Source organism: Lutra lutra, chromosome 2, assembly GCF_902655055.1.
Source record: "Lutra lutra chromosome 2, mLutLut1.2, whole genome shotgun sequence".
Lineage (NCBI taxonomy): Eukaryota > Metazoa > Chordata > Mammalia > Carnivora > Mustelidae > Lutra > Lutra lutra.
The window spans coordinates 78,711,839-78,735,331 of NC_062279.1; the positions used below are offsets into that span (position 1 = coordinate 78,711,839).

Sequence of the window (23,493 nt, forward strand, 5' to 3'; positions counted from 1 at the left end):
TATCCCCACCCCCCAAAAATTATATATTAACGGGTATCTAAGTAAACCTTAATAAACCTCCAACTGACTATAGTATATCCTCTAATAAATCAAGTCAGCAAGAACAGGAGAAAAAGGATCCTCAAATGTATCACTATATTTCCAACATTAGCCAAGATCCAGTTTGGTGTTATTAGTAACTCCATTCAAAAGAATAGCTGATTATTATAAGGTGTTAACAGCATTACATTTTGTGATTATCAACTCAACTTTTTCTGAATGTGTATCACCAAGGACCAGCTCAAAATCAAATTTTCTTCCATTTAGGGAAGAGTTACTTTGCTATATTAAGAAATTGCAACAAAACCAATTTGAGCATAGAAAGTGCCATTTAAACAAGATATTATCACATTTTTCTGGACATCATTATTTAGGGGCTGTTTGAAGGTCAGACTATTTCACTATCTTTTTTGTATCCACTCAACCTAGTAGAAATCCTGGTATCTACAAATCACTTGGGAAACAAATCACTTGAAAATCCTCTTTGTATCTCCTTCCCATTGCTGCTTTTAAAGTGTTTTAATTTTTTTCAAGATTTCATGGATTTATTTGAAAGAGAGAAATTGAGTGAGCAGGGGGAAGGTTCGGGGAGAGGGAGAAATAGATACCCCGTAAGCAGGGAGTCCAGTGCAGGGCTTGATCCTAGGACCCTGGAATGACGATCTGAGCTGAAGGCAGATGCTTAATTGGCTAAGCCACCCAGGTTTCCCTAAAGTATTTTAGTTTTTGTATGCAATATAATACTCATTTTTACTTCAGCAAAAATCAAGTTCGAATTGTGATTTTTTGGAATTGGAATTATATCTCTGAGGCCTCAATCTCTTTATGATATTCTATTATCACCTTGTACTTTCTCCCCACCCTCTTTTTTTAATTAAGAGAATATTCAAACACAATCTACTCTAGAGGAAGTGCTTAGCCCAACAGTTATTTAATCTTGAAGACTGTATATTCTTTAAACTGGAACTTGGCATGAGTACAGTGCGAGCAGATGTTTATGAGAATTCCAGAATAGGATAGACACTTAAAGATATTGAGTGATTCAGTGCACTGATTCGGGAAGCTGCTGTCAGAAAGCTGAAAGGCTCTATGGCTTTTCTGTGTATTGCTGTTTTCAGCAATAAAATTTGCATTTTAATCTGCAGGGATGTTCATAATTTTCTGCCAGCTAGTATCAGCATCCTGTCCAGAATCATCAAACTAGAAGCATGATGGCCTTGACAAATATTTCCATTTCACTTAGCAAATATTTCTTCCATCACTGAAAAGTTAACGCTTCTATAACCAGAACTTATATTACTTTGGAGGGGTCTAAAACTTCATTTAAACAAACAAAAGTGATTTCATAAGGAATTATATTGCCATAACAAATCAACAGTTTGAATAAGGAAAGAGTCATAGGCGTCTCCATAGCATCTGGAGCACATAGAATTCAAAGTGCTCAAAGGGGAAAACATTGTCCTTAGTTATGCTTGCTCACTTTAGTGGAAATTACACATGCATATCAGAGTAGAAGCTGTTCCTGCTCAACTTACTGAAAATTCTAATTAGAGAGATCTACATAGTGCTTATCCAATTATACCTATGGACTTGCTAAAGCCACTTATGTAAGCAGGAATATAAATGAACATGGGTTGCTCAAAAATGTATACAAAAATATACCACAATGTTGTATTTAGAAAAAAAATAACAGTTATTAAACCACTAATACTTTTGGATGCTGGAGAGATATTTAAAATGAAATCAAAAGGAGAATAAAATAGGTTCTCTGTTTCATGATCTCAAAAAAAAAAAAAAAAAAAGCTAAAACTAATAAACAACCAAACCAAAACAAAACAAAATGTTAGGTCAGTTTTTTCCCAAGAATATTGCCAGAAATGCTTGACAAAATGTCCCCAAGGAAGAGGCACCTTGGTGGCTCAGTCATTAAGCATCTGCCTTCTGCTCAGGTCATGATCCCAGCGTCCTGGGATCGAGTCCAGCCTTGGGTTTCCTGCTCAGCAGAAAGCCTGCTTCTCCCGTTCCTACTCCCCCTACCTTGTGTTCCCTCTCTATGTCTTTCTCTGTCAAATAAATAAATAAAATCTTTAAAAAAATGTCCCCAAGGAAGCTATTCTAAATATCATAAATTTGTTGAAGGTACCCTTTTACTTTCTCATACTTAGATTTAAAAAAAGGACAAATTCCACAAAATGTAAACTTTAAACTTTATACTATATTATAGTATTGCATTATATGAATAAGATAGTATCCCTTTAGCTCTCTTACCATAACGCTGTCCTGTTTCTTTTACTCAATTCTGAACTTCTTCACTTATTTTCTACTTTTCTTACTTTCATTGCATAACATGTATATGCTCATACCATTCAAACATCACAGAAGCAGAATACCACATTATTTTAGAACCCAGCTCTGGAGTCAGAGACAACTGGTGATTAATCTTGGCTGTGCCTATTATTTCTCTATAATAGTGATCCAGAAAGTGAGTAATAAAAGATGGGTGTGAGCTGGCAAGCAGCACACCACCAGTATTTGGATCTCAGCTATGGTTGCCTTCTTCCCAGCTTTGCAGATCCAAACCACTGATAGAAGACCTGACCACCCTATGGTATCTGCAGGACCATCACCTTTCACTGCTTACCCTTATTTTAACTAACCAGTCTGGCAATAAGGAAGCATTAGCTAAGATTTCCTCTGTTATAATTTATTAAACACTTCATTTTCCGTACTTCCTCCTTTTCTAGTTTGTTTTATGAAAATATTGATCAGATGTATTTTAATTTATGCTGTAGGATCCTTGAAATTAGAATCATGCATTTATTCATCTTAGTTTACACTACAAAATTTAGTTCAGCATCACATAGGCAAGAGTGCTCCCTAAATTGTTGTTGAGTTAAAGAAATATATAATTGGTCACTTGACTTACCTATTTAATTATTTACTTACAAGTATAAATGAATTGCACATACATTTATATTCTTAAATACTATGTGCTTAGATATTCATGAAGCTTTAGATCAAAACAGGGATAGTATTCTGGTGTTTTTTCTAAAGAAAATACTATTAAAACTATATCATTTTAGTGTACAACTGATTGCTCAGAATACAATACAATACATTCAAAGTGTCTACTTCTTTCTATTAATCAGTTCCTCAGCATTTTAAAGTTATTGTGTTGTACTGTAAGCCATAGTTTGAATATATCTGGACAGAATCTATATTGAATCTTCTTATAAGACTTGTGGTAGCTACTATTTCCATAGAATGTGATCCACTGATTAATAATAATTTTGAACCTGATTGTGACTTTATATTTTACTAATTAATGCTATCTCTCATATTTTCCTATTACATATGGTTTCTCAAAGACTTGCTTAAAAATAAAATCCTTATTATTGAATATACTACAAGGCTGTCACTTCCACTACTGATTTTTCCAAAAAACTAGAGCTTGAATTTTGTATTAACATAAAGGATTTCATTTGCTTCAATTTCTTCTCCTTCTAACCATGGTCACTCTACTTCATCCTTTCAAGTGATGACTCTTGAATACGATATTTTTTTTTTCACTTCTGTACCTTTGCTGGCAACTTTCTTTTCTGTTTGGGGTTATTATTTAGTTACATATACTTTTAAAACTGATTACTGTTTCAGTAATTAATAATGCAAATGTCAGAAGTGAAGCTATATGAGTTTCGGTATTCGAAATAGAACCATCTCCCAACTACTGCATATAAGAAAGTTACTATTTAATTTCAAATAGATGTAATATAAACATCTATGTGCTTAGTTTTCTTTACAGTTTTAGTAGCAAGATTTCTACTTTCCACACTCCTACACCAAAATGCCTTTCTTTCCTGCCTTCCTCCCTCCCTTCCTTCCCCTCTCTCCCTCTCTCTCTCTCTTCCTTCCTTTCTTCCTTCCTTCCTCTTTCCTCCCTCCCTTCCTTACATCCTTCCTTTCTTCTCTCCTTCCTTTCATCTTAAAGTAGTCCCTAGAAAAATATCCTCAACCAATATGTCAGTCTGCACTAGATGGCTGACCTAACTCTTCTTTTCTATGCCAGCTCCCATTTTTTGATGTTTTATAGGTAAAACTTATTGCCCAGTTTCTGGCTCTCTTGAGAGGAAGCTTTGTCCACAGTTATGATATAGTGCTTTCATACCCTTGTAGCTTTATTTTCTCATGGTCCAAGAGATTAACGATCTCTATGCAGAACTAGAGAGAAATAATTCCTTCATAATTCTGTGTTAGGGCTGACTATTGAGCCCTGCTTTTCACCAACATTTTCCATCAATTTCTGTTGCTGACTTCTATTACTATGAACTCAAATCAAAACCAGGTAATTTTGTGGGGAAAAAAGGTCATTTCTTTCTATCCTCTTGAAATTCTTCCACATTTTTTTCTCACATTTCTCTTTGCTCTAGAAATTTGATAATTAAGTAATCCACACATATATATAGAAACATATGTGTATAATTATGAAGATGTACCTTTCTTAACAAAAACTATGCCAACTAAAACATTAGACACTAGCCACATATTGAGCTTGAAATCTGTAGTATGAATTAATATGTGCTTTAAGTACAAAATAAACTATATTTAGGTGTGCTAGTACCAAAAAAGTAGAAATTTTAGAAATCTCTAATATTTATAATGTTATGTTCTAAAATAAACACATATTGGGTATATTAAATTCTATTACTAATACTAATACCTGATTTCATTTTATTTTCTTAGTGTGTTTACTAGAAAGTTTGTACAAACAATTATGTTTGTAGTGGACTACCTTGCTGTGAATTCTTAATTCTTAATACTGAATTAAGATTTATGTTTATATTGCCTTTCTTTAATAGTCACATTTGTTTTCAGTGGTAGTGTTGATTTCCAACTAATCCAATGTACAAAGGTCACCACAAATAAGGCAAGTGATCATTACAATAGGTATTTGGAAGTATCTATTTTTACATAATTGTTATATCTATTGTTCCTCCTCAGAATGGGGCTTATAGTTCTGGCTTAAGAGGGATCTAGCTATCATTCTGATTACATTGGTTTATAAAAGAAAACTTAAATTATTATCTGTTTGGTACTTAGTATTCAATACCAATAAAGTCTTGATTCTGTTAAATAATTTATTATTAACTGAAATTGAGGATGTATCCACACAAATGATACTTCTTATGGTAAAAATATTACAGGTATCAGTAAAATAAACATTTGTTTTGCATATCATTTGTTTAACTTATAGGATTTTAAGATAAATAAATTAAGTAATATATTCAGTAGTATACACACTTTCTTATGAAAGTTACATGAAAAATATACAAATACAAGAAAATGGGTCTTTTGAGTATGAGTATATATGGATTATTTATCTAAAAGCATTTTTATAAATTGTTTCAATTGTGTGTTATGGTACAATGTATTTTGAACAGCTTTAATAGCATTATGGACAGATGGTAAATATAAAGAAAATAGAAGTCAGGCTTAAGAAATATTATGAAAATCTAACTGAATTTCAGATTATTACTTCAAATACATAAGTTTTCATAACAGCAGCTGCAATCTTAAATGATAAACATATAGTTCATATTTTATAAACACATGTAAGAACAAAGATGGTACAGTCTTTTATAAACAGCTAGCAATTTTTCATTTATATGCCATCAAGCTATAAAACACTACTTTCTAATGTTTAAATGTTATTACTGATTACTGAAAACATCATTTTCTATAGTTTATGTTGGTGTCTAGTTATATAAATTTTGTTTCTTTTCATATATCTCACCTTGTTACCATTTTATAAGTAAGATTTATAAATGTATATTTTATTATAGAACCTGATGACCACTGCAGGATTTTAATATTTAAATTTTTAAAAAATCATCCTGTTTCAAAAGATATCTTATCGCAAGAGTAAATACATTACTAAATAATTTCAATTTGTCTCTACATTGCAATTAGAAATTCAATGAGTTGTAAGAAGAACAAAATGCTGACATTGGATTATATGAAAACTATGGGTAATTAGTATGAGAATAATTTCAAGGCAGCATATTATTAAAGCATTTGACTCTGATACTCTTATTGCAATTCCAGCAATTATTCAAACTAATTTCATATAAAAATTGAATGTATTATGTGGTATGTCATATGAAGAATATGGAGACTCTTCAGTCACCCTTGCAAATTGGATTATCTGAGATACTAGCCAGTTATTACCATTATATAAAAAAATGAAAGCATTAATAAAAGGCAACACAACAATAAATTTTAATTTGGTATTATTTTCTATATAGACACTTGGTGTCCAATGGAAATATAATGTGAGCCATAAATAAGAACTACATATATAATTTTTAATTTTCCAGTAGCCACATCAAAGAAGTGAATTTAATATTTTATTTATTTCCATATATCTAAATATTATAATTTTAATGTTCAATCAATATAAAATATTAAGTAGATTGATGACACTTTTTTCCCTATACTATTCTTTAAAAACTAGTCTGTTTTTAATTTTAAAATGCATTTCAGTTTGAACTACCTATATTTCAAGTACTCAATAGCATCATGTGATTAATGTATCAGCCAGCAGAGTTTTACATTTTAGATATCTCAGTGAATAAAGTATCTAGTGTTCACAATGTAAATGTTCCCATTGTGATTTATCATACAAATTCACTCTGGATTTTCCTGTTGTAACCCAACAGATATCTGGGAAAACATTCTTTTACACAATCCGTCTTGATAAAATCTTAGGAATATTTTCTTTTAGGTTGTCAAATTTAACAAGCATTAAGCAGATAATAACCAGGAAATGCACTGGACACCAGAACTCTAAGTATGAATAAAGGGCTTTTTTATTTATTGGCTGATATGGGTTATAAAAGAATATGTCCAATGCACTAAGAAAAGTGCTATGGTGTTAAGTACAAAATGTAAAATAAATACAAAAGCAGAAGAAAATGGTTTTGGAAGGGGTAAAGACGTAGATCAGATAATTTCTTATAAAGAATATCTTAGGGGGACGCCTGGGTGGCTCAGTTGGTTAAGCAGCTGCCTTCGGCTCAGGTCATGATCCCAGCGTCCTGGGATCGAGTCCCACATCGGGCTCCTTGCTTGGCAGGGAGCCAGCTTCTCCCTCTGCCTCTGCCTGCCACTCTGTCTGCCTGTGCTCACTCTCGCTTCTCTCTCTATGACAAATAAATAAATAAAATGTTTAAAAAAAAAAAAAGAATATCTTAGGGGCACCTGGGTGGCTCAGTGGGTTAAAGCCTCTGCTTTCGGCTCTGGTCATGATCCCAGGGTCCTGGGATCGAGCCCCATATCGGGCTCTCTGCTCAGCAGGGAGCCTGCTTCCTCCTCTCTCTCTCTCTCTCTCTGCCTGCCTCTCTGCCTACTTGTAATCTCTGTCTGTCAAATAAATAAATAAAATCTTTAAAAAAAATAAAGAAAGAATATCTTATTTGAAATAGTCCTCAAAAAGTTAAAAAAATGCAATAGCCTTGATCTAAGTCTGTTCTCACTGAACTCTGAGAACCCTGTACTGATTATACCGGGGAAAAGTTATGTAACACTGAATATGGGACCAGTTTCATCTGCAACTTCAAATAAGTTCTCCATGATAACAGGAAATCCATCTATGTTTTTGCAATCAGCACTCAGTTCTCCATACTTTCAAGCCTTCAAGTCCCTGAACCCTCAAATTTATTCATTAACCATTCACAAAGAACATTATTCCCTTCTGAAACAGCATAGAAGCCAAAAGACAGAAGTTACTTCACAGGAATCTGCAAATATTCCTTGGAACCATACACACATCTATTTTATTTTCTTCCCTTTTTATTGTTGAAAACTTGTCCCTTTTCCTGTCCAAGTCTTAGCTCTCCAACTTTGCTACTCTAGATCATTTAATGTCCTCCTTTTTTTTTAAGGATCTTGTTCTATTAATTGTATGCTTTTTATCCAATCTCTTCTCTGTAACTATCTTTTTTTCCCCTTTTCTTTCTTGTCTCTGTATACATTTAATTATATTACATTTTTCACATCTTAAAAAAAAATAAATACAAAATCTTTGCTTTGGTCCTAAACCCCTCTTTACACCCAACATTCTTTAATGTTCAACACTTTATTTTTTTTTTAATTTTTTTAATTTATTTGAGGGAGAGAGAGAGCACAAGGAGGGGGCAGGGGTAGTGGGAGAAGAAGAAGCAGACTTCCCACTGAGAAGGGACCCAGATGGGGGTCTCCATCCCATGACCCTGGGTCATGACCTGAGCCAAAGGCAGATGCTTAACCAGCTGAACCCTCCAGGCACCCCTAATGTGCAATACTCTAAAAGGAATTCACATCTTTGTTGTCTTCAGTTTTCATTCATTTATTGATAGACTCTCATATAAAACCTTCTTGCTGTTGGGAATTACTACTGCTTTCCTGTATTTAATAAAAACCATTCACTGTCTTCATTATTTCCTTCTTTCCTGAAACGTATTCTTCTCTGCCTTTGCATGGCTCCCATATTTTTGGCCATTACTCTCCTCTCAGCACTTTCTGCTGGCTTACTTTCTTCCTTATAACCCAAAGACATAGCTACAGTTCAGGTTTTCTCTCAGACTAACTTCTCTCTTCATGCCACTTCAGTCTTTATCAGGAATTTATACAATTGTGTATCTTCAATTACCATCATTCCTCAATGTATATTCCTATTGCAATTCTTATCTTAAATACCTAGATTATATTTAAAACTACCTAAGAGATCTCTCCTTGAATTTCCTGTAGTCAACTAAATTTTATTTTCCCCAAGTTACTTGTGCTCCTGGATTCTTGATTTTGCCTTGTAAAGTCATGGTTTAGTCAGTTCAAAGGCAGAAAACCATTTTTTTTTTTTTTTGCCTTTGACTTTTCACTCTTCATCTTGATCTATGTTCTTCAATCTTCATCCCTAGCTGGTTAGTAAATACAAGCTATTCTTTTTGGTACCCGAATATCTAACATTATTATTTAGTTCATTTTATTTACAATGTCACTTTTCTGGTTTAGGTGGATAGAACCAGATTAATAACTTTAAAATAGTTGGGATGTGGACAATTCACTGAAAGGGTCCATGTTATAAGTAACTTTGGCTTCTATTAAGATAATCCAAGTGAGAATGTGATATTTTCCCACATTTAATTTTCCAGAAGTATGTCACACAGCCATCACTAGCTGAATGGGATTAAGGAAAATAGGGCAGTTAATGTGAGTAGATCAGCCAGTAAAACATTTCTGTCAGTTTGCATTTGTGCGTATGGGTGTGTATTTGTGTTTGTCTATAGCTGTATATAAACAGGTTAGGGATAATACCATTACATGAGGAAAAATCTGGCTGATGACTTCACACAGTTAGGTGGTAATTTTACTATTATATGTATTATATATATTCAAATAATACCAAATTGTAGAAGGAAAATTTTAGTCTCCTCATGTGTTTTATTCTCAAAGAAGGAGAAAAAGTGGTGCAAAAATGATATATAGATGATAGAAAGATAGATAGATTACAATAATAGAGTGACAGAGGGGAGAGAGACCGAAATAGAAATAGAGAAATTATCAATGTCTATTCAAATAAAGATAAATTGTGCCTACTTTTATACTTCTTTCTCTAATTGAGTTTTTGACTACTTTGTCCTGTTTCAAAAGGCTGTATAACTCACTCAGGATCTCCTTTACCCTGTTGTTTATCAACATTCCTAAAAATATCAAATAATAATGAAGATCATAATAGTGAATATAATAACCATAATGTATTTTTAAATATCCCATCTTCTAATATGCACTGCAGTTTATACAGCACCCATAATTTTAGTATAAAATTCCATTTCTATATATTCAAAATATATAGAACACAAAAGTGTACCAATGGAGATGTACACATTAAATCTGTATATCAAGTAAATGTGCATCATCCTATATTTTCAGAATTTTCAAAAGGAAGGGTAAAAGTAATAAAGTGTGAATAAGAATTCTTCCTCTAGTGTAAAGACTTTAAGTTAAAAATTAACGTGGTAATATTAAAAATGATATAATTAATTCTACTTTGAAATATCCATCTATACAAAATGAATCTGGGGATCTCAAAAGTATCAAGCAAAAGATGAGATTATTTTAAGATGAAAAAGTCAAGCGGACAGTATTTGGAATTGAATTATAACTACTTCTTCATCAAAAACTCATCTAGAGTTAAAAACAATTTTTAAGCAACTGGAAAATTAGTAAGAAAATGTACTCCATTCCATCTGAATATCACACAAATAACATATTTATATCCGAGGATCAAAATAAAGGTGTATAACATTGTTTTGCTTAATATTTTATGATTAATTATTCTTCACTTACATGATATTATACTTTGTATATTTTGCTGTTAATAATTTATATGAGAATTACAATACTGTTAAAATTTATATTTCATAGTTACACTTCTTTATGTTCTATGATGAATTTACACGTTATTTTCAAAACACCTTTAATACATACTAAATGTTAAATAATCAAATAACACACTGATATTAATATTGATAATTAAGTATTGGTGTTGGTATTATACTTTGGCAATGCAATAACTAAATAATGATAATCATGTTGGAAAAAAGAAAAGATAAAAAAACAAGGAAGAAGAGAAAAGAGATTAAATATTATTTTATATCATTTTATAATTTACAAAATACTTAAAAACTATTGTCTGGTAATCCTCTCAAAATAAGATTATTTAATATCCAGTCAACCTCAGCAATCCTCTGGCAGTGTCATGCATTAACTTCCATATCATTGGAAATAACATCTGTTAAAAGACCTCAATACTTGACTTTCCCCTGTCAGACTGACAATTCTTTTCCTTCCAATTCTCATTTTTCCCTCTAATTCATAATTTCCTATAATATCCTTGTATTTAGTTCTTGATGTATATCTGGAATCAAAATAATAAATAATTTTCTTCATCTGCCTCTACATGGATGAACAACTATTTTAATAAGTTGTATGGAGAAAAAGAGGAAGCAGTTATGATCAATGAATGCCATTATCAATCTATCCAATTATTAAGAAATCTAAATGGACAACAGTCAACTCCATAATGGGTCACGGAAGTGTCAAGTAGGAGTCTTGAAGTAGAATCTCTATTATTTATAAATGATTATTGATACACTTTGGAGGAATGCCTAGTATAAGTACCAAACACATTTTGGAGCTAAAAGCACTTAACTATCAAAAAGATACAGAGTTGGAGGTAAGTAGATAACAGGGGAAGAGAAAGGGAGGGGAAGGAGAAAAAGGAAAGGAAGAAGGAAAAGATAAAATATGAGGAGGAGAATTAAAAACTTTCTAGAGGTCTCAATGAGAGATAAGGAATGAGAGAAAACAATTATTTTCACAAGGATACATCTTACTGGGAGAGTAGGAAGGCAGATTACTAGTGAAGGAACTAGTTGGTATGTTGTTTTCATATTAAAAGAATAGGGATCACAGACTGGAAAGAATAGTACTTTGAATCATCATCAATAATAAAGCAAAGGTACAAAGAAAAAATTTATTCAACTCACCTTAGGTACAATAGGACATGAGAGAAATAATGTTAATTTATCATACTGTTCCAAAAATTAAAAGACTGATGGGTACCTGGCTGGCTCAGTTGGACAATCACGTGCTTCCTGATCTCAGGGTTGTAAGTTTGAGCCCACATTGGTGTATAAATTACTTAAATAAATAAAAGCTTTTTAAAAATGGAAAGACTGAACTTTCCTACTAAGAGGGGAAAAAATGCCAGACCGAGCTTAAAAAATAATGTCAGCTATGGCATTTGCACAAAATGTCTTAAATGATGTAATAAAGAGAGGTTGCTCATAAGGGACGTGGGCATTTGGTATTGTTTGTTTCACTCACCCCCATCCCATCAATTCTGTTCTCTCCTTGTATAGCGGGGACTAGAAGGGTAAAAACAAACTTTCCATCCAACTTGTGGTTAGAGTTCTGTTGGAAAACAGCTTCTGTGAATGAGGTGCAGTGGCACAGAATGAGAAGTGAGGTAGGTGCCATCTCCTTGCAGCTGTGGTATCTGGCAAAAAAATTTGCATAGCTGTGAGTATTTGTGAGTACTGGGCTCTAGTTCCAGGGTCTGTACACCAATCATGAGAGTAAATAGCAGTGTGAAAGTAGAAGCAGCAGCAGTTTGCTAGATTCCAGATTGCTACTGGGATCATATAACCTTGGAAACAACAGTCTAGTGGTAATTCCTTGACTTCCCCTCACTGAGCCCTTCCAATCATGTTTAACTGCCAAACTCTCTTGAAATACCTACAGTGATTTTCTGCATTGAACTGTAATAGATTCTGATGAGAAAAAAGAGACCGGGAAGATACAAGTTAAAAGAAAGCAATAGGTATGGAACTAAACAGGATAAAGAACCATGTTATACAATGGAATTTTCATATTATTATACAAATTATTATATACAAATTATATAATGCAAGAATTCAAGAACGTGACATCTGTCTCACTTCCAAATTCTGTGCCCGTCTCCCAAAGTACAGTAGCTGTTCTTAGCCACAAAGAAGACAAGAAAATGTGGTTTTACCTTTCCAGTCACTGCTACAGCAGGGGAGGACAGAATGGATGGGATTAAGTGTGAGTGAAACCAACAATATCTAATGAACTTTACAGTCCTTATATGAAAACTTTGTTTTGTTTTGTTTTGTTTTAAAGATATTTTCACCAATATCATACGGATCAAGTTCATTTGAACACATTTTATTTTAGTAGAAAAATTTAGAATTTAGCAGCATATATTTACATTTACATAAACTTCATGGATACTAACACATTCAGATACACATATATGAAAACATATACTTTTCTTTCATACATGCTTACGAAGCATTGACAATTCAAATATTTTTGTACTTGTTCACAATAAAATCTTTAAAACATTTCCAAAACTAATGTTTATAAGACCCATTATCTGCTCATAACACATTCCAATTAGAACACTGAAAACTCCACCAAAAAGCTATTAAATTTATAAATGGATTGAGTAAGGTCACAGAATATAAAAATCAATGTATAGAAATCTGTCACATTTTGGGGCGCCTGGGTGGCTCAGTGAGTTAAAGCCTCTGCCTTCGGCTCGGGTCATGATCCCAGGGTCCTGGGATCGAGCCCCACATCGGGCTCTCTGCTCAGCGGGGAGTCTGCTTCCTTCTCTCTCTCTCTCTCTCTGCCTGCTTCTCTGCTTACTTGTAATCTCTGTCAAATAAATAAATAAAATCTTTAAAAAAAAAGAAATCTGTCACATTTCTATATACTACTAAAGAAACAGAAATTAAGAAATCAATCCTATTTACAATTGCAACATAAATAATAAAATGCATAGGAATAACTTAACCGAGAAGGTAGAAGACCTGCACGCTGAAAACTATAAAACACTGATGAAAGACATTGAAGACACAAAGAAATGAAAAGACATTCCATACTCATAGATTGGAAGAACAAGTATTGTTAAAATGTCCATACTACCCAAAGCTGTCTATTGATTTAATGCAATCTCTATCAAATTATCAAAATTCACAGAACTATAAAAAACAATCCTAAAACATGTATGGAATCAAAAAAGACCCTGAATAGCTGAAACAATCTTGGAAAAAGAAAAACGAAGTTGGAGATATCACAATTCCAGATTTCAAGTTCTATTATGAAGCTGTAGTAATCAAGTATGGTAAAGTACTGGCAGAAAAATAGACACAGCACCCAAACTTATGATTATACAGTCAATTAATCTTCAACAAAGGAGGCAAACATATGCAATAGGAAAAAGACTGTCTCTTCAACAAATGGTGTTGGGAAACTGGGCAGTTACATGTAAAAGAATGAAACTGGATTACTTTCTTACACCATACACAAAAATAAACTCAAAATGGATAGAATACCTAAATGTGAGACCTGAAACATGTAAATCTTAGAAGAGAGCACAAACTATGAGTTCTCTAACATTGACGATAACATTTTTCTAGATATGTATCTCAAGGCAGGGGAAACACAAGCCAAAACAAACTGTTGGGATTATATCAAAATAAAAAGCTTTTGCATAGCAAAGGAAACAATTAACCAAACTAAAAGAGAACCTACTGGATGAGAGAAGATATTTGTGAATGACATATCCAATAAAGGGTTGGTATGAAAAATGTATAAAGGACTTAGAAACTCAACATGCACACATACACACACACACACACACACACACACACCACAAATCCAATTAAAAAGTAAGCTGAAGACATACACCAACTTTTCTCCAAAGAAAACATACAAATGGGCAACAGACACATGAAAAGATGCTCAGCATCACTCATCATCAGGGAAAGGCAAACCACAGTTACAGTGAGACATCACATCATACCTGTCAGAATGGCTAAAATCAAAAACAATAAACCACAAACACTGGCTATGATGTGGAGAAGAACTAATCCTCCTGCATTGTTAGTGGGAATGTAAACTGGTCAACTCACTGTGGAAAACAGTATGGAGTTCCTCAAAAAATAAAAAATAGAACTACCCTCTGGTCCAGTAATCCCACTAATAGGAATTTTCCCAAAGAATACCACAACACTTAATCAAAAGGATATATGTACTCCTATGTTTATTACAGTATTATTGGTAATAGCCAAAATAGGGAAGCAGCCAAAGTATCCATCAATAAATGAGTGGACAAAGACGATGTATGTGTACATACACACACACACATACACACACATACATACATACATACATACATATACATATATATACATGTATATGTATGAAGATATATATGGTGGAATATTATTCAGTCAAAAAATAATGAAATCTTGCTATTTGCAACATGGATGGAGCTAAAGAGCATAACATTAAATGGAATAAGTCAGTCGGAGAAATAAAAATACTATAGGATTTTACTCCTGTGTGGAATTTTATGGAACAAAACAAAGGAGGGGGGAATAAACCAAAAACCAACTCTTAAGTATAGAGAACAGGTAGATGGCTATCAAAGAGGTGGGTAGGGGATGCATGAGAGAGGTGAAGGGCATTAAGTGTACACTCATCTTCATGAGCACTGAGCAATATATGTAACACTGTATGTTAATTATACTGGATTAAAATATAAATTAAAATTTAAAAAATAAATTTTAAGACACAGAACAAAGAACTTTACTATTTGGAAACAAAAAAATCCATTCCTGGGGTGCTAGGCTGGCTCAGTCATTAAGTGTCTGCCTTCGGCTCAGGTTGGAATAGAGCCCCACATCGGGTTCCCTGCTCAGCTGGCAGCCTGCTTCTCTCTCTCCCACTCCCCCTGCTTGTGTTCCCTCTCTCTCATTGTGTCTGTCAAATAAATAAAATCTAAAAAAAAAAAAAAACTGGAGGGGAACCTGGTGGCTCAGTTGGTTAAGCAGCTGCCTTCAGTTAGGTCATGATCCCGGAGTCCCGGGATCGAGTCCCACATTTGGTTCCCTGTGCAGTGGGGAGTCTGCTTCTCCCTCTGATCCTCTCCCCTCTCATACTCTCTCATTCTCTCTCTCTCTCTCTCTCCCAAATAAATAAAATCTTTTAAAAAAGTCCATTCCTAAATAACTTATGCCCAAAAAATTAATAAGTAAAAATAGAAGACTTAAATCATCTGGAAACCTTTGAAGAAAGAGAGAATTTCATACAAAAATGGTTAATCACAAAGGGGAAACTAAAATTATGTGTAGACTTTAATCCTTTGCCATGAATAAACCAAGACTAAAAGTAAATCAACTTAAAGTTAATACTTGTGTTCATCCCTCCACCTACAATACTCTGTTCTGCCTTGACAGCAAAGGTTCCTTCTTTCTTTCCTTTCTTCCTTTTTTCCTTTCTTCCTTTTTTTTGTTTCTTCCTTTTGGAAAAAACAATTTTCCCTGCCTCAGACAACAGAGTATGATCAGTCTAAACCTGCAAACTTATGGGCTAAATATGATCCATCACCTGTTTTTATAAACAAACATTTGTTGGATCATTGCCAAATTTATTTATTTACATGTCTACGGCCACTTTCACACTACACAATATCTCCAAGGCATGTCTTTATATATTTATTTTTAATCTGATTGTTTCATGAAGTCTCTAGTAGAATGTAAACTGAATGAAGACAAAAGACTATTCGGTATATTGTCATATCCTTGTTGCCTAGAAGCTGGTAGGCGTGCAATAAATCCTAACATTTTTCACTGTGTGGGTCCACTTATATGCAGTTTTTTCTGTTTTTTGGGGGGACACACTCGGAACACACTCTGAAGACACATTCTTGATAGCCTCGTGCTCCTCCAGGGCCTTCCCCCAGTCTCTGCCCCTGAATCCCGCAATGACCCCACTCCAGGTGGTGCCCTCATCCAGGTGGTGAGGGGCAATTCAAAGTGTCCAGGGTTCAAGCAAAGAGTGTAAAAGCTCTGAAAGCCACCTGTCTTATGGAAGCTTGCTGACTTTGTGCATGTTGACTGTGTGTGCGGTGATGCTCTGGCTCCACCCAGGAGCTTGAAGTGAGAAGCAGGACAATGAAGTGTCTCTGCCTCTACCAAACGCTGCAGCTGCAGACTAAGATGTGCAAGTCTTCCGAGACTCAAACTTCAAACCGCACTGCCCCACCGCAGCAGCCTCCGCAGGGTATTGCAAGCCGATCATCTAGCAGCAGCTTGGCCTACTCTCAAAGGTGAACCTCTGCCCCTTCCGCAATCTCTCCCAGTGTTCCTGCTGGTCACCCAAGTCCAGCTTGGCCACAGGGGAAGCGGGGTTCACTTGGTCAGCATCAACGTGGCAGCCGAAGAAATAGTGCCTACTTCACTAGCCACTGTCCGGGTCTGGGTCCCGACTCCCGGCTGCAGTGAGGACCTCAGCCTTCACTTTGCTGGGCATGGGCTCCTATCCAGCCTCCCACTTAGCCTGGCGCTGGCCCATGTAGCGCCCTGCATGGCTGTTGCTGGAGGTCCTGGGTTCCCTCTGCCAGCGTGGCTTTGTGCCTGGTTGGCCCCTCCCTTGCCACGGAGCTCCATATTTGCAATTTTACAATACAGTACTGTAAATGTATCTTCTCTTCCCCGCGATTTTCTTAATAAACACGTTCTTTTCACTAGCTTACTTTATTGTAAGAATACATAATATATAATGTAAATATATCATACATTTATAATAAATATATAATACATCTAAAGTATAAAAAAATATGTGTTAACAGATTTTATGTTATCTGTAAGGCTTCTGGTCAATAATATGCTATTAGTGCTTAAGTCTGGGGTGAGTCAGAAGTTATATGTGGATTTTTCCCTGCACAGGGGATGGCATTCCCAACATCCCCAACGTTGTTCAAAGGTCAACTATAATTAACGTAGGAGAAAACAAGTAAAAAGAAGTTTAAATATTGAGTAATACCCCAATAAAATCTTCTGATTCCAGCAACCTGTTAATATACAATCAGAATTTCTTTCTATTGCAAATATCTAGAAATGACACATACAATTCTAACATTTCCTTAAGATCATAGCTTCAAATAAATGAAATTAGCTTAAACCCTTGGTCACAGGAACACAGAAGAACAAAAACCAGTTCAGTTAGTACATAGTTGAGGGGATTTGCTGGCAAGTCTGAAATGGGACAGAGGACTACACTAGAAACCAAACATCTGTGAGATACCACCTACATCGGGGAAGAACGTGAGACCTGAGCCCATGTGAAATAGGAGTTGAAGTTAGACCTTCATATATAGCAGGAAGCCTTGACTGACTCCATAATTAGTAAAAGGATGAACAAGGCAAAACAAAGAACTTATATATATGCAAAGGAAGACGGCAAAGTCTTTTCAATCACCACTTGGTTTCTAGGTTGAAAAAAAAAAAATCTCCTTAGATAATTGGTAACCATGAGCTATATTACGCATGGTTTTGAAGTTGGAATTTATGCCCTCCTCAAAGGTACAGAATGCCCAAGTTGAGAAGCTACCATAAAAATGAGCCCCTGAATAGTGATACTCCTAGTATACTCAGAAAAGCAAATGCAAACCACTCTTCAGAGGCAAGTTCCTCTAGGGCTGAACAGAATCCATACATAAACTCCTCAAGTAAAACTGCTCCTGCTGTGACGTTAAAAAGCACATAAGCAATACTTACCTGGCAGGGTAGATACCATGATTACGAAAGTGGTTTTCCCAGGGTGAGGCTTATTCATTGCACTCTAGATGTGTTGACCCCTGCTATTTCTCCTCAACTGCATGATTTGTGGTAGTGGTGGAGTGTGTTTGCACTTTCTCCTGAAATTGGGAAAAAAAAAAAAAAGCACATGAGCAAAAATCATCGTTCCCAATAAAGGGTCAATTTAGATTCATAAGGGTTAAAAATAACCCTTAAAGAGTATACACACACACACACACACACACACATACACACACACATGCACACACAAACATATATATATTACATTTTTGTAATATATTTATATTAGAATATGAACTTTCTATTCATTTTTTTAATTAAAGAAGTTTTTAATATTTCATTTGGAACCTAAAGGAATCAAAGTCAAAAATCACAAAATGTGTCCTATTTAACTAAAACCGAGCATCAGTCTTTATTCTCTGCAGTTCTAATTCAGCTTGGTCTCTGCCCTAGGCCCCTCGTACATATCCCCCAGGGAAATGAAATTGCTGCCGCACCTGGAGTCTGGACTGTCCTTTTCTGGAATGGATGTGATGCCTTCAAGAAAGTGAAAGTTGAACTAGTTTATTGGTTAAGTCTTTCATGTCTTCTTTCTTTAAGAAAAAGAAAATCCAAAAAATTACCAAAATCTGCAAGGCTGTCACAGAACTGGTCTCACATTCACAAAAATTCAAACACAGCAAATTGATGACTTCTAAAGTTCTCTCTGGCCAAGTTTTGTTCATCAAAACTGGCATTGTATTTGGGTTTGCCAAATATCAGGGCAGAAGTAGACTTTTGTAGTAAATCTTTCTCCTTGGAAGGAATATGGTTGGAGAAAATCTTTGTTTTAGTGTTGCTAGAGTAAGTGCCCATCTTTTTTATTCTTTTTGTCTTTTTGTCTTTCCTACCTTGATTCTGAACCTATTTAAATGCCACCATCTGCTTTCTCCTTTTACTTCTGGACTGCTAAAGGCTTCCGGAGAAATTCATAGCATTATACCAATAGCTTCTACATTTTCATGGTTTCCGACCTCTAGTGACTTACTATAACTCCATTGCCAAACTTTTATTCACTTCTCCTATTCTTTTTTCCATGTCCTTCAAAACATTAATCCATATGTTTTCTCTATATCTGAGGTTAAGAATTCATACAATTACATTTTGTAAATTGCCTGATTTTATATTTTATAAGAAATTATATGAACAAAACACAGCAAAAAGAAATGTCTGGGGATAAATTCATACATTTGCATTTTCTTTGTGAAAAAGTTTTCAAATGGCACTTTTTTTCCCCTAGGGCCAATGTCTTTCAATATCATAAAAGTTGCTAAGAAATTAGAGATGATAAATGATGTAGGCTTATGTCACTACTTTTGTATTAATAAATACAGAATCATGTGAATTATATTAAAATTGGAACTATAAGCATTCAAAAACATTTTTATAAGTTGAAATAAACAGATGTGAGGTTTTGCTAATACTAATCTTGTACTTTAAACCTGTTTTTCAATCTTACCAATGATACTTAACCAGACATTGCTATTATAGCTAAACAGTTTTAGCTTATTTTGGCATTATTTTCCTCTACTTTCTTTATAAGAGTCCTTTACTCTGTATCCATGCTCCAGAAGATAAACACACACATGCACACACGCACACACACAAAACTTTTTTTTTTTTTTTTTTTTTTTTTGCTTTATGATGTCTATTCACTGAAGAACAGGGCAATAATAAGGAAGTCAGCCTTAATACATGAAAGTCCGTTCTGCTCTTACCAATTGGTTCAGACACTGTGAATCTCTGTCATACCCTAGAGTTTAAAACTACCAGGATCAATATCCATAACATCCCTGTGGCACCAAGTGTATCCATCTGTAAAGCAAGTTTGCAAAGAACCAGCAGCAACTTCCAGATAATAAAACTGTCCGTTCAGCAACCTTCTCAGGGAAGAAAAACCAGTAACTTCTATTATTCTATCTATAATTGCTCAGGTTTCTACAGTAAAAGAAAGCAACTAGAAGGACATCGGAATGGATGACTCTATCTCTGATGTCAGCTACAGAGGTAAAAACAAAAACCGAGCCAACGGGTGCCTCTTGCTAATATTTCCTTCTCCAGAAACCCATGCAAATCCTAGGAATTTTTCTGAGCTCTTTCTACCATAAACAATTCCCTATTCCTTCTATATTTTCACGCTTACAAAAAAAAAAAAAAAAAGGAGGTGAGGAAATGTCTATTGCCATTTTGATGGAGAATTCATTATCTTTTGCAGATACATCTCTAAATCTGATAGTTCTATTTCTTTCAACATTATAAACTGGATACATTCTATTGTAATTTTTTAGCTTCTATTTTTTTCAAGAAAGTTATCTGAGAGCATTACTTAAATGCAACAAGACATAGGATCTAAAATCATTACATGTATTTACACATGATATTTTCTTTTAACTGTGACATTTTCTTTTTATATTTGATCAATATGTTTTACCCAGTAACTGTTAGATATTGATACAGATTATTAGTGGCATTCTTAGTTTTTATTTATCTCTATCAAATCTTCTTATGCTCATGATATTTGTTATGATGTGACTATTACATTACTATAAAAAATTTCATGAATCATAGAGTTTCTTGATGGAAGAGCACTGAGAGACAGTGATAAAAAAAATTGTTCATAGTTAAAGAAACTAAACAAGTAAGGAACTAATTAATTAATGACAAAATTCAGTTTTCTGATACTTTACCAAATGCTCTTTCCATATACATCATTACTTTAAGCTTAGATTTTTGTCATCTTCTTACTCCACACTTGCCATCATATGTATGTGTTTTGGGTTTTTGTTTTTGTTTTTATTTTTTTAAAGATTTTATTTATTTATTTGACAGAGAGAGAGATCACAAATAGGCAGAGAGGCAGGCAGAGAGAGGGGGAAGCAGGATCCCCACTGAGCAGAGAGCCTGACACTGGACTCGATCCCAGGACTCTAGGATCATGACCCAAGCCGAAGGCAGAGGCTTTAACCCACTGAGCCACCCAGGAGCCCCCATATGTATATGTTTATAATAAAAGTAACATTTCAGTAAACTATCACCATCTTTTGGTTTTTTTTTTTTTTAAAGATTTTATTTATTTATTTGACAGAGAGAGTTCACAAGCGGGCAGAGAGGCAGGCAGAGAGACAGGAGGAAGCAGGCTCCCTGCTGAGCAGAGAGCCCGATGCGGGACTTGATCCCAGGACTCCGAGATCATGACCTGAGCCGAAGGCAGCGGCTTAACCCACTGAGCCACCCAGGCGCCCATCACCATCTTTTGTTATAATGAGTCCAAATAAGTTCTTTTTAGACCTCCAGTTAAGTTAATCAAATATTCATTTATCACTTAATGACACTAGTTTTTTAATGTTTCTCAAGTTACATATAAAGAACTATCAGATGAGCATAAAGGATCCAGTTCATTGTCTAAAATATGTTTCCAAGGTTTGACATTGTTATCAGCTCTGAACTGTAGGCTAAATTTTATCCAATGCCTATATTTGGAGAAAACAAGCTTATTTCTTTTTAAAATAATTTAAATTCAATTAATTAACATATAGTATATCATTAGTTTCAGAGGTAGAGTTCAGTTATTCATCAGTTGAATCAGCCTATTTTTAAGGGCAACCATTCATAGTGGTCTGCTACAATTCTTAACCTCAGTGATCCTCATTGCTTGCAGATGAGTTGAATATATTCATTGCCCTCCTATCAAAGGTTGTTCCTGTCTTTTGACAGTATCTTTTAGTAGCTTATTGTTATCTGTATATCTAAATCATCTGGCTCATTAGGAGTTCCTTACAAAGATCATTACTGATAATGTTGAACTGCTTGTTGATCTTTTCTTCTACACAATGTGGGATAGTGAGAAATCTTTCCTCTATGAATTTAAAATGGGATTTTTAATCCTAACTGGCCCTAACTAACTCTATGTGCCTGAAGGTAATTTACTTCCTTGGAGTTTCTAAAATGAAGAATTGAACACTACCTAGGTATTATCAAAGGCCATTCATCAGTTACTTTTCCTAGGCTGTAAGAAAGGAAAAGAAAAAAATTCACAAAACTTGTGATAAGAAAAAAATAATACAAATGCACTTTTGCTTTAAATGATCTTTCAATATTTCTTTGTTGAATGAGGTTATACTAATGTTTCCCAATATCCAGGGATGATTTGGGATTTTTGTTTGCCTCTTTAACTTGGTGATTGATGTCATACTGTGCTTGCTCAACAATGAAAGAAGACTCATTGATAAAACTTTAATTTATATTACTATCTAAACTTTGCGTTTCCATGGTGAAGACTAACTCATAATCTAAGCATTCTTTAGCATTGGCAAAGTTATATGTTGGAAGGTGTTTTAAGGACCCAATGGCTGCTATGAAATAGTTCTTTATTGAATATATCCAAGATATTTAATAGTATATTTGCTCCATTTTCTTTAAAGACTGGCTAAGCTATACAAAACAATTTCAAAAATAGTCATCTGATACTATGCTGGAACATAATAAATTTCTGTAAGATAAAAATGTCTACTCTCACATACATGTTTTTTTCACAGACATAGCACTAGTATATAGAGGTGACTAACATCAGAATATACATTAAATAATAAACTCAAGGATTGAAAAAAAGAAACTCAAGGATAAGGTCTGAAAAGCTGATGAACTAGCTACTTAGGAAAATGATTAATAAAGCAATATGTTACATTACTCTTATATCTGAACATAGGCAGAACACTAGGTCTTAAGAGAAACAGTAATAAATAAATTAAAACAGGGAAAATAAAACACTGTTGGTGATTTATTTTGGCTGAAATTCAAAGAATTTAATGTAATTTTACATAGTGTCTTTAATAAAAATGTAAAGCCATGGCGATTATTTTCTTGATGTCAGTTTCCATTAGAAGAACGTGGAGAAGATTATTTGACCATAGAGTGGCGGGTGCATATCTGGACTCTCTACTCTGTTCCACTGGTCTATTTGTCTCTTTTTGTGCCAGTACCGTGCTTTCTTGGTGATCACGGCTTTGTAGTAAAGCTTGAAATCAGGCAATGTGATGCCCCCAGTTTTGTTTTTCTTTTTCAAAATTTCCTTAGCAATTCTGGGTCTTTTCTGGTTCCATACAAATTTTAGGATTGTTTGTTCCAACACTTTGAAAAATGCTGGTCGAATTTTGATTGGGCTGGCTTTGAAAGTATTGATTGC

At 34.3% G+C, this 23,493-nt stretch overlaps 1 pseudogene; it reads left to right on the top strand.

The window, feature by feature from the left end:
* Nucleotides 1–18,222: 18,222 nt before the first annotated feature.
* LOC125094423 (uncharacterized) lies at nt 18,223–18,373 on the top strand (annotated as a pseudogene).
* Nucleotides 18,374–23,493: the final 5,120 nt, after the last annotated feature.